Source organism: Lynx rufus, unplaced genomic scaffold (genome assembly GCF_022079265.1).
Source record: "Lynx rufus isolate CCGP_SWC_20201006 ecotype Redwood Valley unplaced genomic scaffold, mLynRuf1.p SCAF_14, whole genome shotgun sequence".
NCBI lineage: Eukaryota > Metazoa > Chordata > Mammalia > Carnivora > Felidae > Lynx > Lynx rufus.
Window position 1 is genome coordinate 61069079 of NW_025814828.1, and position 12503 is coordinate 61081581.

Here is a 12503-nt window from a genome sequence, read left to right on the forward strand (position 1 = left end):
TTACCCATTCATCAGTTGATGGACATTTAGGCTCTTTCCATACTTTGGCTATTGTTGAAAGTGCTGCTATAAACATTGGGGTACAAGTGCCCCTATGCATCAGCACTCCTGTATCCCTTGGGTAAATTTCTAACAGTGCTATTGCTGGGTCATAGGGTAGATCTATTTTTAATTTTTTGAAGAACCTGAATGTGAGACAGGAAACCATCAAAACCCTAGAGGAGAAAGAAGGAACAAACCTCTCTGACCTCAGCCACAGAAAATTCTTACTTGACAAATCTCCAAAGGCAAGGGAATTAAAAGCAAAAATAAACTATTGGGACCTCATGAAGATCAAAAGCTTCTGCACTGCAAAGGAAACAATCAACAAAACTAAAAGGCAACCTACGGAATAGGAAAAGATATTTGCAAATGACCTATCGGACAAAGGGCTAGTATGCAAAATCTATAAAGAACTCACTAAACTCCACACCTGAAAAACAAATAATCCAGTGAAGAAATGGGCAGAAAACATGAATAGACACTTCTCTAAAGACGACATCCAGATGGCACTTCTTTTTTTTAATTACCACACCTCTTTTTCCACAGCTAGATGGTAGCTGATGTCATCATCAGTTCCTGTACAATTCTGTATCACTTAGTGGTGAATAAAAATGTCCTAGTTGTCTTGATGAATCATAGACCCTCCCAAATGGAGTGGGACAACCCGGAAACTCTGTCACTTATAACATTATGTGACCATGGACTTCAAACACACAGATACTAAATCAAAACTCTGTGTGTCTATGTGTGTGTTTTAAAATTTTTACAGTTCTACTCAGTAGTGAAAATAGGATAATTTTATTTTTTAAATGACTATATGGCCAAAGACAAAAAATATGTTATAGCAACAATGAAGTCATAAATGGGGAACACATGGACCTTTGACTAATTTACACTTGACTAATCAAAGAAAGAAAGAAAGTTGGAGGTGAAGGTAATCTATTCCAGTGGTTTTTATACTTTTTTTTTCTTTTGTGTATACAAACAATTATGTTTTTCATAAGAAATGTTATGCAGAGGTCAAATATAAAAAAAATTGGAAAAAAGCAGGGTTGCTCTGGTTTAAGTGGAGATCGAGGTCTTAGATCCCATGCATTCTTATGGGATTTTTTTTAATGCTGGGGATCAGAGGAAATGCTGGAAAAACAGTTTGTTTCAAATTATCTTATTTTAAAGAAGGACAATAATATAATTTATTAGATTTGCCTAGCTATTTACAAATTTTTTTGTGTCTGAGCAAGTAACTTGATCTTCTCATGGTATTAGTTTCTCATCAGTTAATTGTGGGACATGATACCTGTTGTACTCACCATAGAATTATTGTAGGGATCAAAGAAGATGATACACAATGAACAGGCTTTAGAAATAATTTTTCAAATGTAAAATCATATTATTGCTATTATCAAAGTTGCTTATCCATTGCAGGAACATTCTAAAAAATATGGCTTACAAAATAAAATAAACAACTGGTTATGTTTTAAAGAAACTGCCATCTCATCAGCAGTCTTATTCTTGTTGAGTTTTATCATGTTTCTTATTATCTATGGAAGGTAGATGATATTTGTATGGTGAGCTGAAGTAGACCAACCACAAAGCAGGGGATCAAAATTGTTATAATATACAATGTAACTGGATTTTGAAACAATGTAGCATCACAATGGCAGTGAACAGCAGGTGATAGGTGAATTATTTTGAAACATGGCCAGTAGGTTTCAATTGACAGTTTCAAACAACCACAAACCCTATTGAAACATGAGCCATGGCTGGTGACTGAAGGATAGCATTCTTTTGCAGTCACTCTGAAGAAGCCTTTAGTTATATGTCTGTTTTATAGGCATGCATTCTGAATATGCATCTCTGGGTATGGATGGCAATGGTGTCAGCATTACAAACCAACCATAGGTAATTTTTTTGAGGGTTGCCAAAGGCAAGCATAAACAGTTCTTCTGAAGACCTTTTGTTAAAAGAGTTGAATGGGTGCAATGGTCTGGCCTATAGTTTGTTTTTGAATTCATAAGCATGTGAAATTTGAAGTTATTTTGAAATCAATAGAACAAGTTTATTAAAATGATTTCATAGATATTAATCAGCAAATAAAAAGTCACATATTTTAGCTGTCAAAATGTTCTACTCCTAGGCCAAGTAGGCACTTGAAAAGAAATGGAAAAGAGAAATGTCAGCTTCTTTGGGAAGAAGGCGATTACTTAATCTTCTAAGTTTATATTCAGAACACATCCATAGCAAATATAATTTAAGTCCACATCATAAATATTACACAAGAAATGTTCACCAGTTCCCAGAACTCACAGTCACCTCTTTGGACAACAGACCATTCTGAGATATGCCATCACCTTCATGTGAGAGATAACTCTCACAGCATATTTATTGTAGTGCTCTTGGTTTTACAGAAAGTATCTGTAAAAAATATTGCATTATGCTCTGAATAACATATAAATAAAATATCTAGCTAGATTCTGGTATTTTTCTTGTTCTGTCATCTAAATATTTCCTAGGCTAACACCTGGAGTTCAAGAGGTGTGAGGAGCTTGCCTATTTGATGCAGTGCTTCTGCATTGGTTTTGGAAACAAATAAGGCAACAAGTTCAATATCCTGAAAAAAGCTTCTAGAAAAACTCTAAAGTGTTTTTAGTTATTGTTATTCTGGACTACCTTGTAGTCCTTTTTCTCTCTTTACAAACAAATAATAAAGCATACTTTATAAATCACATGAAACATTTTTTGTATATATATAGCCTCTACCTTGCATAAAATGTCTAGATTTTCTGTGAAACATATGCTTCTAAGAAATTCAGGGCCTAACACGAGGGCAATATGGGTAATAACAACTAAATAGAGAACTAGAAATGACTCAATTAAATAATGGTACATGGGTTCTAAGAAATTCTGATTACCCTCTAAATCATGATCACTAGTCCAAGCTTCTGATATGTGGGAGAACAGAATGTTAACCAGAAGTATTTTACTTAAAGAGGCAAATAAATATAAATGAGATAATGAAAGGCTCAGCCCTTAGCACAATAACTTGAAAATAGTAAGTGCTCAGAAGACTTTGTTGAATCATTAAAATTTCCCTGTTTATTTAACTTCAACCCCCTCTTCTTGAATCAATTGTAAAATAATGTAAAAAAAAACTTTTAAGAAAAAAATAAGGGAATATTTTTATGAGTTGAGTATTGAGATTTTTTTAAGTCAGATGCAAAAAATACTAACCAGAAAAGATAAGACTGATATATTAGGATACATTAAAAATGAGTAATTCTGTTCATTACTGAATGAAATGGAAGACTGAAATTGAGATAACATGCAAATACAAATCAGTGTGCATGATTAGTATATAGAATACAATTTTTGGAAACTACTACAAATCATAAGTAAAAACCACAACCAAATAGATAAAATGGGCTGAAGTCACTACTGGAGTTTTGCAAAAGATGAAACAAATATTGGTAATAAAACATGAAAATGTGTTTGTCTCATTACTAATAAAAATACAAATTAAAAGTATCATGAAATAGCATTTTACACATCTGAAAAAATTAGGATTATCAATACCAAATATTGGCAAGAAAAAATATCAATGGAAATAGAATCTGCTGTGAGAGGAGTATATTATTTTTTTTTAATTTTTTTAGGTAGACTTCACACCCAAAGTGGGGCTTGAATTCATGACCCCGAGATCAAGAGCTGTGCGCTCCATAAACCAAGCCACCCGAGTGCCCCAAGGGAGGAATGAATTTGACACACACTTTGGAAAACAATTTGACCTTAATTTGCAAAGTTAAAATTTGTGTACCCTATGGCCCAGCAATTTCAAATTAGGAGTAGGTTTTATAGGAGCTCTTACCAATGTGGCATTGTTCATAATATTTCTAGGAGAATGAGTAAATAAATGGATAAATAAATTTTGGTATATTGAAAAATAAAGTATCAGACAGCACTGAAAAACAACAAATTACAGTTCACACACACAAAAATTGGATAGATCTTAGAAACAAAGTCAAAATGTAAGTCACCACAGTAGGGTATAATTCCATTTGATGAAAGTAGGGAGATGAAATAGGGAGGAGCTATATAGGTAGAGTCAGGCTTTTGTAACTTGTAGCAATGAGGTTGAGTAGTGGGATTTCAAATGTTTGTATTATTTGTATGTGTTCAAGTTTCTAACATATATTAAATATATTCCTTTATATGTATTAAATGCTATATAGTGTTCAGTTAAAATATTCAAATAGTATCAGTCCCTGCTGATCTACTCACTATTTTACTGAATTCTTTATTGCTGTTCCCCATATCCTTTATACTAATCAGACCCAGAATTGGAAGTGCCCAGGGTTTATCTCTGTTGGCTCTGAGATTCGGTTCTCTATATCTTTCAGCATTAGACCAGTCCTATTGACCTTTTCTCTACTTCTAGATTTCAACCTGTTATCCTGTCTACTACTACATTATTTGCTGGCAGATTTCCTACCAGAATTCTGAGGACTGTTTTCTACAAAGTCTCTGATTTAGTACCCTGCATAGATATTAGGATCCTGCTTTTTCACTTTGGTTCTCAAATATTTTCTCTGTTGGGATTGAGACTTATGTGCCTTTGGAATACTTCTGTATTCAGCTGGATGCACCTTCAAATTCAGGCTCTATTTCTGGGAGTATTCCCCCAACACTTGCGCCTCCTTATTGTTTTGATTCTACATTTATCGTTTGTCCTGCCTGCTTATCCTACTGGGAGGAATCATGGAGCTTCTCACCCAAGTCCTCAGTTAATATGAGAATAACAATACAAAGAATTCTTGGGGCACTTGGGTGGCTCAGTCGGTTAAGCCTCTGACTTCGGCTCAGGTCATGATCTCATTGTGAGTTCGAGCCCCACATCGGGCTCTGTACTGTCAGCTCAGAGCCTGGAGCCTGCTTAAGATTCTGTGTCCCTCTCTCTATGCCCCTCTCCTGCTCATGTTTTGTCTCTATCTCTCAAAAATAAATACAGACTAAAAAAAAGAATTCTTGAGATTGTTAAATATAGCAAAGATAATTATTGCCATTCTTTTATTTCTGGAGTTCCAAGATATATTCACATTAATATAGTTCGATTATTGTTTAGTTAGTGTAATTCTCAGGAAAATATTATACAGATATTGTCATGTAGTAGGTTTACCTTCCAATGAATACTTTCAGGGAATAGGATCTACTTATTTCTGGACAGAATTTGGCACACATAATTGAGTATGCATCATGATATACTAAAATATGAAAACTGATGACCTTTGAATTTTTTTAATTTTTTAATATTTATTATGAGAGAGAGAGAGCGCAAACAGTGGAGGGGCAGAGAGAGAGAAGACACAGAAGCAGTCTCCAGGCTCTGAGCTGACAGCACAGAGCCTGACACAGGGCTCGAACCCACAGACTGCAAGATCATGACCTGAGCTGAAGTCAGCTGCCCAACTGACTGAGCCAGCCAGGCGCCCCATGACCCTTGAAATTTTTATCAGATAACAGCAAAAATTAATTCTACTTCCATAATTTGTCTCTCTCCTTCTGAAACAGAATATTAAGATACCAATTCTTTGCCTTTTGAGCTACTTTTAGCCAAATTCTTGGAAGGTAAAAGTTGTGCGGATTCATAGTCTTTTCTATTAAGAAGTATTATTATCATTTCTAAAGATTATTCTTATTAGTCATTTATCTTTATCAGTTCCCCAAAAACATTTTTTCAGGACTTGAGTATTTACTAAGATATGCCAAGATCCCATCTTTTCCCTTTGGTTGCTTAATCAATATCTTCTTGTATTCAGTACTCTGATTTTCACCTTCAAAAATCTCTTAATGACAATGAGCTCTGTTCTTAGAAGTGCATACACCATTAGTACTCCCAAGCAATATTTTCTCTCTAAGAAGCTGTTTGAAGCCATAGTAAAGCTTTTAAAGATATGTGTCCTTTGGTCTCCTTAAGCTATTCCTTCTCATGATAGAATTACTTTCTAATCTATAAAGACCAACTTGAATTCTAGGAAGAGAGGTGAGATTCATCTTTGTGCTACACTTTTCTCCAATCTTAGCAAGTAAAACTTGGATGTTATTAGAGCCATGGATATATTTAGTATTGAGGTTGGAAGGGACCTGAAAAGTCTATCTGTTCCAACGCATCTAACGTTTTTATTATTCAGACAATTAGGAATTCAGTGACAAGGGCATTGAAAAGAAGTATAACTGTATTCTTTCTCTACAAGTAATGAATTTAGTAAAATGTGTTCTTGTATCCCTAGAAACGGTGTCTGTATAAATTAGGAGAGTAAGAATATAATTTCTCCTTGAAAAGTGTTGGAAAACCTTGTATGCTTATTTGCAACCAGAGAATGCTTTATTTTTCTTTTCTGACCAGTATAATTTGCAGCCATTTGGGAAAGCATTACAAACAATAGATATGTGTAAATTTCTATTCTGGATATTGTGTTTTTACGGTTCACTAATCAAATATCTTTTATTATCTCTTATTATGTAACTTTTCCTCCGAGATAAATTCTCTCATGTTTCTGCAGACCACACTATTTTCAGCATCTTAGCATTTTTAATCATCATCATGTTTTGTTAAAACACATCCTTTAAAGAGTAAAATTTGTTTTTCAAGTTTGTTTGTTTGCCTGTTTGTTTATATTTGAGTATAGTTACCACACAATATTACATTATATTTAAGTGTAGGAAAGAATATAGGAAGAATCAATATTGTTAAAATGTCCATACTGCCCAAATCAATCTATAGATTTATGTTGTAGACTTTAGGTCTGAAATTTCTCTTGACCAGCAAGACAGCGGAGGCAGAATTAAAATGCAAGAGAGGCTAATGCCCAGGAGGAGATAAGAGCCCCTAGTTTAAGAGTCCTTGTTCCATTTTTATTAGGATCAGAAGACTTACAAGTGTGATGGATGTGCACAAAGAGACAATGAAACCGTGAACGTTAACTCAAGTGTGTGAGGAAAGGGGGATTTTAAAGATATGCAGTATTAAAGGTTTGGGTCAATACAAGACAAAATCCCAGTCCTGGGAAGATGGTTGTTTATAGCAGGCAAAGGTGCCATGTCTGTTTATCTTAGATTGCCTGGGGGATAAGACAGATAGAATATGCTACCTCAGAGTTAACAAAGCACCTTTATTTTGCTACTTCACCCTGCTGGGTCTATAGACCTGTTCACCTGTTTACCTGTTCTGGTTCTTCCCTCCTGTGAAAGCAGCTTTCTGCTATTGTAGTAAGTTGGGGCACTTCTGCCCTGAATATCTAATCTTGGACGCTTTCATCCTGTGGCTTCCTATTCCTTTATGCCTTTGTTCTATACTGGGGGTGCTTTAGCCTCATTTACCTAATCTTGGATGCTTTAATCCTGTGGCTTCCTATTCCTTTATGCCTTGTTAACCTATCAGTGCAAGGTCAGGGAATTCCTAAGCTTATTCCCCACAGATTCAATGCAATCCTTATCAAAATACCAACAACATTTTTCACAGAGCTATAACAAATAATACTAAAATTTGTATGGTACTACCAAAACTTCCCAATAGTAAAGCAATCTTGAGAAAGAATAACAAAGCTGGAGGGGCCACAATTCAAGATTTCAAGATATACTACAAAGCCTTAGTAATCAAAAAAGTATGGTAGTGGCACAAAAACGGACATATAGATCAATGGAACAGAATAGAGATACCAGAAATAAACCCAGAGTTACAATGGCCAGTTATTCTATGACAAAGGAGGCAAGAATATAAAATGGGGAAAAGGCAATCTGTTCAATAAAATATTATATTTTAGGGCTGCTTAATTTGAGGCTTTTTACCCTTGCCATCATGCTACCAGATATGGCAAATGTAATTAATCTGTCAAAATACAAAAGTTGTGAGTGTATTGTGGATTATAATTTCTTTGGAGAAAAGGAAAAGAATTAACATATTATATGTGGCATAAGGTATGTTAATAGCATTTACCAAAGTCTAATAGAGTAAAATTAGATACATATTATCAATGTATGTACATTAAACTGAGTTTTTAACAGAGAAATGTTGAAATAGAGAACAAATTAATATACATTCTCTTTTCAATAAAATGTGGCATAAAGCGGAACATGTTGAAAATACATGCTGAGTGAGCATTTCCAATCTGCCTATGTAGTTTAGTCTATGGCTATGTCTTTATAATATGAGCTAAAGAGTCAGAGCCACTGAATATCTGCCAAATTGTTTAGCCATTGGGTAGGCAGAAGACAGAGAAGATAAATGTTAATTTTTTAGGTTATTTAATTTTAGCCTCTGGACAGTATGGTGCTAGATGATATAATCAGTGCATTATGTTACCATTTGAATCTACTTATTTAAAGACAAGCATGGATATAACTGTTTTTCTTTGAATTTGTGCTTCTTTAAATGGGTTGATGGTATCTGACAGATCTGTAGAATACCACCATATCTATATGCCCCAACATCTGAATAAACTATAGCTTGTGAGCATTAGTGTGAAAATTTCCTTTTTGGCTTTTGCAATTTGTATTATAATGCATTTATGCCTTCTGAGAGCCCGGAAGAGGAAAAGAATTGATCCATCAAGAGACGAAATCTGATCCGGTTGTACTCTAATCATCTCTCTGGCTACGCTTTCAGTAAATACTAAAAACCAACAAGAAGAGCAGCAACAAAAAAACACCAACCCCCCCCCCAATTCCCAACTATTTGTCATTTGTATACATAGAACCCTCTTAGGGCTGCTTACAATTTATTTATTTTTTCATTATCATCATTAATTCATTAATTACAATATTTTTTTCAGCATCTCCCTTCCCCTATGTGACACACATTGTAATAGGCCTGGTTGAGGGAATTAAACGAATAATGGTTATGTCTCTTTCCCAGAGATACTCTGCTTTAGTTGCGTCTTTAATATCCAATAAGCTAGATACAGAGTATATGGCATCAGGGCTTCCCCTACCACTAAACTAAAGCCTTGTGTGACTTTGATGTCATACTTTAGTTTGACCCTACTGACTCTTCAATCTATTTTGCGCCTATAAGAAAAGTGTACAAATAGAAGGGAAAAGCCTCAAATGACAGATTCTGTGCTTCTGATTAGCACATGCTTGTGATTTTGAACCAAAGGACAGTGCTCAAAATGAGTAGTTTAAATATAATACATGTGACAGGGTTAAAGGGCTCATGTTTTATTTCAGTTTCAATACAGTATCCTGATAGGCCTTATTTGAACCTACTGTTAAGGGATACTGACTTTAAAAATGTGAGAGAAATGATGTTGAATGACATTGAGTTTAACCTTCCTCCTTTCTCTTACTTGAACCAGTCAGCATTATTTTAAAACATATTTCACATTATCTCGAGGTGGAAATTGCTGGTAAACACAAGAAGAAAAAAAACCTCTCTACTACTGTGTTCTGTGTCTTAAGGAAAGTGTTAGGAAAAGGGCAAAGGCTAGGGGAAGAATAAAGTCAGAAAAAGCCAAAATGATGTAAATTTCTCTCTAAATTTGACAAGGAGAATGTTAGTAAAAAGGGTAATTTGGTAGCAGTTAAATTGCTGAGTCAAAGTGCAAAATCTTTAATGGACAGAAATCATCTAGACTAGTCTATTTTGTCAGCATAGAGGAAAAACAGCAATTCAAATGTATTTTACAGAAAGACTGTAAATTTTATCCCAAAGGAGAACACATATATCTGGTTGTCTTATGTATTTTTTCAATGTTTGCTTTAATATTTGTCTTTTGTGTGTAAAGATTTCACAGTTCTTTTAATTATTTGCCCAAGGAAATATGTTGACATCATGTTGCATAAAATAGGGAGGTATTACTCTAGAAAATTACAGAGGAAATTGAATACATTTGCTTGGGTACAAAATAAAATACATCTACATCTAAAATACATCTAAAATAATATAAGGTTAATATATTGACATTCATTAATAAGAACATATTGTTCAACTTCCAAGGGTAAAAATATTTTATACATAGAGATACATTCAATGCAAATGTCAAACTGCCTGCTCAGTAATTAGTGTTACCTGTAGCTTAAGTAAAATTTAAAATTGATATGCTAACTGCATTCAGTGGCTACAGTGCATAGGAGATAAATACAACACATCACAAGGAATACATAGACACTTAAAGAATTTATACTTCATGCTCACTGAATTATCAGTTAAAATATGGGTCTTTAAAATTTGTTCATGATAAAGTGATGCATGTTTTGGACAATGACATGTGGTATTCAAGTGCTTCTTAATAATTGGGAGTTATTTTTAAATCAGGCCCCGTCTTGCCCTGCAAAATGATAATGTTCTTGTTTATCATTCTGCCCAAGTCAAACTACGGTAGAGTGAATCAGTTCTTTAGTTATGAATACTGCATCACATTCAACTTTGTTTTTCTCTGTATTTAAAGAAACAGTCTGTTGAATAGATGGGTAAGGCTATGAGTCTCATAATTTAGAATGTACCATTTATGCGGTCAAGTTCCTCCAACTGTTTACACATACAGCAAATACTAGAAGGAAGCTCAGGATAGAAATCAAACATGCAATTTGTGATTTCACATTTGTTCCTGCTTGCAGTCAAAAGCACACTATGGCTCAGAGAGAGTCAGTTGTAAGATAAAGAGCATATTTTCAAGAGTTTTTATTTTAAGGACTAACATTGTAAAGATGATAGTTCCATGAGAACTAAAACTAAGGATATGTGTAATCAGAGGCAAGCATTCTGATTAAAGGAGAAAAATATTCCAAATGTATCCAAATAGCCAGTGTTCAATTTCATTATACAAAAAAACAATTTTGTCTGTTTCATTATACCCTATATCATTCAAATCATAAAAAATAAAATGCTACTTGAGATAAAAATGTGTTCTTCCATTTTACCTAGGAGAAAACTGACACTCAACTAGAGCTGGGATTTAAGCTCATCTATATCTGATAGTAACTGGCTGCTATGCTGCCCTATGGATGTGTAAGCTACATATTTCCTGTACATTATCAGTATCACCTGGTAAATAACAGTAATAACAAAAACTAATATTTATTTTGTTTACTATGTACCCCGCTCTATGCTAGATGCCTTACATACATTATTTGATGCTGATAACTTTTTGAGGTGAGTACTATTATTTTAACTGTTTTATAACATTTTGAAACACAGAAGTGAAGCAAACTGCCTGGAGTTATAGAGCTAGTAAACTGGTGGAATCAAGATTTGAACCCAAGTAGTGTGATTTTGGTGCCCATGATCTTAACTCTAGACTAGGGTGCACAGGTAAAATTCAAGTCAACAGAGAGCTACATTTCTTCTATTGACCTTCATAGACTCTCCAAATTATAAAAGAAATTCATATAATACAGATCAATCACTATTCCAGTGCTTAAATCTTCTCTGCAGCATCCGTGCCAGGTGCTTATCCAACATCTCCAATGGCAACATGCACATGCTATCTCATTTGAGTTTCTTTTTATATATCACATATGCTTTTGGTATCTCTAAAATCGGGAACAAAATCTTGGACATTTCCTAACATCATGGAGATAATAAATGAGATGTGATCTTGAAAAGCATTCATTAAATAGTTATATAGGATTGCTTATTATTGGTTCCAAAACATTAGGTACTATATCAACATAGTGATAATACAATTCCCAATAGATGATTGTCCTTTCAAAAATGTTTTTCTGGTCTTATTATTTATAAATAAATTTTGGTAAACTTTATTTATTCAGCAATAAAATGTATCATTGCCTTGAAATATGTAAAACCTTCTCCTGCCATTGTTTGAGGGTAAAGAAACATAATTCTTCTCACTGAATTTGAGATTTCTTGGTTAGAATGTCACATTAAATAAATATTTCTTTCTAGTTGCTGTCAATAATACAAACTAGGCATGTGGGTTAAATAGTTGATTGTTCAGGTATGTTGGCCACTTCTGCTTCATTTTATGCAGTATCTGAAACATACCTACATTGTACATAACATTATTCTATGTAATATGTGAGTTTACTGGGTTAAAAATCTTACTTTTTGTTCTTAGAGAACATACAATTTGGCAATTGTACCATTTGAAATTACTTTGAAAAATTAGTTTTTGCTATTCTAGTAAGTCTCCATCAACAATTGTTTTTCATGTCATCGTGGTTTCATAACAATCATATCATATCAGAACCCCTCATCTCACACATCCAACCTGTTCTGTTGACTCTATGGCCTAAATAATTTGCAAATTGTTCCTTTTATTTTTATTGCTACTTCCAGTTCATAGTTCAGGATATATTGTATCTGATAACCTCTAAGGCAATATTTGAAAATAAACATCAAGATTTACATACTTCTGGTGTTTTTTCTTGAATTAGGTTTTTTTATGCTTTTATTTTACTTTTGAGAGAGACAGTGTGAGCGGGAGAGTGGCAGAGAGAGAGGGAGA